Consider the following 4,762-nt stretch of genomic DNA (forward strand, 5'->3'; position numbering starts at 1 on the left):
CATACATTTGACTGTCTCCCTCTCAGCTAAGGACACCACTTCCAGGGAAAAGACAAAACTAAGTAATCAAATCCAATACAAAAAAACGAAAAAGAAAGAAAACAACCTGGATATGGAAAAGGTAGAAAGGGGAATAGAAAAGGCACAGCAAGAGTGATCTCCAAGTCCACCAGGGGAGATCAAAAGGCCCCTCCTTCAGAGCCTTCAGAGCCATTGGGCCCATGGAGCCGGAATTTATCCCAGATTCTATAGCGTGAAACGGACAATAGCAATTGCTTGCTATCTTTTGGATGGGACACGGGTCTAACGCAAAGTACTTTCTGCCGTGTCTAACAGATTCAGCTACCCAATCATTGCTTAGGTGATTAGGGGGGGGGGGGCGTCAGAAAAACATATCGACTTCCCTCGGGATCGATCTTGCTCCCTTTGAATGGGAGGCGAGTGCTCTACCAACTCAACTATCGGGAGCACCCCTCCCTTCCTCCCTCCCCAAAAAGGCCCCACCCTAGTAATATTGGCCTTTAAATGACGTTAAGACACTTACAATGAAAACCACAACATGGACTGTTGACTAGAAAATGAAACGGAAACATTGAATATTTTCTGGAAACGATGTTAGCTTAAAATTGTAACCTGAAGGAATTCATTCCAAAACCGACGCGAAGTCAAAAACTGAAACTGAAATAAGGTTTATTCGAAACCAATGAAGAGTCAAAAAGAAAAAAAACTAACTGAAACAAGATTAGTTATCTGAAAACAGAGTTAGCTTTCAATTGTAATGAAGGGATTAATTCTAAATTCGGTGCGAAGTCAAAAACTGTAACTGAAGCCAGGTAAAATATTCGAAATCGATGCGTAGTTTTTAAAAAAATAAAAAAAACTGGAACTGAAACAAGATATTATGTTTTTTGAAAACTCAGAATCGGAACCCAAAGGGAAGAATTCTAAAAATAAATAGCGAAATATTGAAAACAGTAACTGGAGTTACAGAAGACTTATATGTGATCTAGTGTTGGGCGATATCACACATTTTTGATATCGATATATAGAACCTCATGTGGCCAAACACTTTGGCCCTCTTGAAATGCTCACCGATTTTGATAAACAAAAAACCTAAACTGAGAGGGATTTTTTTTAAATTTAAAGAAGCGTGATTCTTCGTCTGACCAATTTTAGCCATGCACGTGGCCATCCGGCAGTTCCGGAAAACTGGGAGCACAATTTATATCGATATCGATATGGTGTTTGGAAATCGATATGATTCGGTATTGTCATTCATATCGGCATTGCGATACGATATGCTCAACATTAATGTGATCTTCAAATATACAAGATCGTACACAAGACTGATGTCTTGGATTCCAGAAAGTTCTTCAATATGCGGTTTTGACGTCAACAAGAGGTGGGTTTTTTTTTCACAATCTTCATAGACCGGTGTTCAACCTCAATACATGCCCACTCCTTAATTTTTTAGAACCGTAGATATTTGGAACTCTCTCCACGCCTCTTCAAGAACTGGAAGGAATGTCAACATATTTAAGAACTGTGTTGATAAGGAATTAGATCACCTTTAGTTTGATATTGATGACTAATGTCTGTTTATTTTATAATTGATAGCCTGCCCTTTTTACAATGTTGATAATACAAATCAGTTATTTATCACTGTGGCAGGGCACCAAAGCAAGCATTATTCCACCCCCTCGCATTGGAAAACGATTACGTATATACAAAGAAATAATAATTTCTTAGTAAATACGTAATCGTTGAATAATGCTTTGAACGCGTTACATAAAAATGTTATGCAACGATTGCAGAATAGTTTCGCACATTTTATTGATGTGTGAAATGAGGTGTAAAAAGACAACTTATTGGTGATTATAACTAATTTTTGGTGCGCATGAATACAAATCCAACGTTTTTATTTTTTGGGTCAAATTGTCATTCCGGCGGATGGAGAAAAATACAAATTATGGTGAATAGAAGTACTAATACCATATTATTTGGTTACAAAATATCTAATAATTTTCCTTGTAGGGGTAGAATAAACGTGTTCTTTCATTTCTTTGTATTTATTGAATTCGTTATATTGTTATCGTGCACAATAACACACCTCGCAAGCTCGTTGTATCATTGGGCACGATTAAAATAACTCGTTTGATAAATACAAAGAAATAAAAGAAGAATTTATAATATTGCACTGTATTGAAACAAGGCATGTTTTCCAAGAACGGTGTTGCATAGATTTGAAACCCGAGAACGTTGATTTCAAAGAAATATGGTGTGAAAACTAAAACTGTAACTTCTAATGCTTTTAATCTTCGTATTCTTATAATGATATTTCAAGGCAAATCGTTTACTTCTTCCAGGAATTAATATCAATGTCGTCATGCATGCAGTTTTCCTGAAATGGAAGTCGAAACTTGATCCATTGTTCAATAATTGTGACGAGATACATTGAAAGTGAGAGTGTGTATGTTTGTGTGTTGAATAGATTAGGAGAGAGGAAGAGAGAGAAAGAGAGAGAGGGAGAGGGAGAGAAATATTGATAGAGAAATAGAGAGAGAGAGAGAGAGAGAGAGAGAGAAAGAAAGGGAGAGGGAGAGATAGATAGTGAAAGAGTGATGATGTCACGGGCCGTTAACAGCCCTGTCTCTGTCCGAAAAAAAATTGTAATAATATCGCCTAACAGGCGTCATGCCTCGTCTTACATGTTAAGTGTTGCTGTTGGCCAGGGACCCCTAGCAAAGCGCCTTGAGCACGTTTAGGGGATATTGCGCTATATAAAATCTCTATTTTCCAAAAATCGGTTAGCCATTACATTGCTTATATAACTAAATGTGAGGCTGGCTCAGAAAACCCGGGAAGATGCGGCAAGCTTCGATTCGAGATACATGAGCCAAAATCGAAGATAAAATGTTTCCCATAGCAACAAACTTTATTCTGACAAAAATGCATAACTTGGGTTCTAATAGACATAGAAAGAAAGATTAAATATGGTCTACACCACTGCATTCATAATTTGCGCATCTTTCCCGGTTTTCTCAGCCAGTCACACAAATATATATTATATTGTTTGAATTCCAGAATGTTTGGCCTGGTCCCATACATCTGCAGACTAAAACTGCATAGGCCCCTGACAGAGCTGAGGAAGACAACGGCGTTCCTTCGCCAACTGGCCATTCAAACATGAAGACAATATCATAAGTGGGAATGAAGAAGAAGAAATTTGACTTACCCTTATGCGAAAGATGTCTTGTTTGGACTACGTGGAATTGGTGTGAACATGAAGCGTCGACAACGGACAAGATATTAAGTATACCTAACCCGTCATCCCTACAGAGGTTGAATATCATGGGACGCCATTCTTCACGCTCAAGGGCCATGTTAGGTATATGTCATAGGTATCAGGTCATGACCTGGGGAGATGGAGGAAGCAAACATCGACTTTCTGAGATCAGCGGTGGACTGGGAGGATTAGGAGTATGTACGGAAGGCTGTTCAGGGGTATAAGGACACGACCTGGAAATATGTAGAAAACAAACATTGACTTTCTAAGATGGTCAGTGGACTGTGGGGATTGGGAGCCATGTTAGCAGGTCTATTCAAAAGTAAAAGGTCAAAACATGGAAAGATATATAAAAACATGCACAAGCATTGACTTTCTAAGATGATCGGTGGACTAGGAGGTTTGGAAGCCATGTTCGGAAGGCTATTCACAGGTATAATAAGGACACGACCTGGAAAGATATCGAAAGCAACAACTGACTTGCTAAATGGAGAGTGGACTGGGATATTGGAGATCCATAAACAATGGACAGACTATGGCAGCTTTTATCAGCTTTTTTAATCAATAGTCAACAATTCATCAGCAAGTCAGTGTAAAGCAACATTTGTAAAGCAGATGTCAGCACGGATCTTAGGACACGAGCTGGAGAGATTGAAGAAACAAGCAACGACTTCTTGAGACGATCACAAGATACAGAACCTTGGAGAGCCATGTTCACCAATGACTGGTCTTAGATCCGGCACTACTTGATGATAACGAGATATCCTATTATACAATGATAAGTTTCATTATTGATGACATTGAACATAATAGAGAAAATTTCTAATAATTTAATAATTGAACATAATAGAGAACAAAAGTGTGACATAAATAAACTGGTTCCAATCTCATTAGATGTGTAAAACTACTCTTCCGGAGTACTTGATACATACCTTGTGAAATTGATTTTGTTTCAGAGTGATGGCAACTTATTTTCTAGTCTCTAAAATATATACTGGTCGTCAATAAAGATCACACATCCTCGCTCTTTTACGTCCCATAATCCTAAGAATCTGCCTATACATCCTTCGACTAAAACAGTTATTCTACCTTATGATTCAGTTTGCAACCAATCCGTAATCAGCAAATGACTGGTTACATACACACTTCTAATGAGTTTGGAACCGGAAAAGTAGAAGGTCACGACTTTCTGTCCTATTGAACATAGTGACACATGAAGATAGTAATTACTATATTTCAAACGACTACCCATAATTCTCATGATGGTTCTTTTGTCTTTACACTGCAGAGCCGGGTCGACATACGAAATTCTTAAGCTCCTGTATTTGAAATTTTAAACAAGTGCCCAAACAAGTGCCCAAAGCCTCTGCTCAATCTATGGAGGTGTTTGTTTTTGTTTTTGTTTTTTTGTTTTTAAGGGTTTTACGGCGGTTACGTTACATTTAGGTCATATAAGCGTCAATAAAAAGAAGAAAA

General features: G+C 38.0%; 1 long non-coding RNA gene across 3 annotated transcripts in view; it reads left to right on the forward strand.

Moving 5' to 3' along the window:
• LOC144972373 (uncharacterized) overlaps window positions 1-4,762 on the forward strand; it is a 35,006-nt gene extending 30,244 nt beyond the window's left edge. For all 3 annotated transcript variants that reach the window (XR_013645347.1, XR_013645346.1, XR_013645348.1), the window contains exon 3: window positions 3,085-4,762. This is a non-coding gene — a long non-coding RNA (uncharacterized LOC144972373). The remainder of the gene's footprint in view (window positions 1-3,084) is intronic.

Source organism: Berghia stephanieae, chromosome 5, assembly GCF_034508935.2.
Source record: "Berghia stephanieae isolate SIO BIC M18660-M18661 chromosome 5, UCSD_Bste_1.3, whole genome shotgun sequence".
Taxonomy (NCBI): Eukaryota; Metazoa; Mollusca; class Gastropoda; order Nudibranchia; family Aeolidiidae; genus Berghia; species Berghia stephanieae.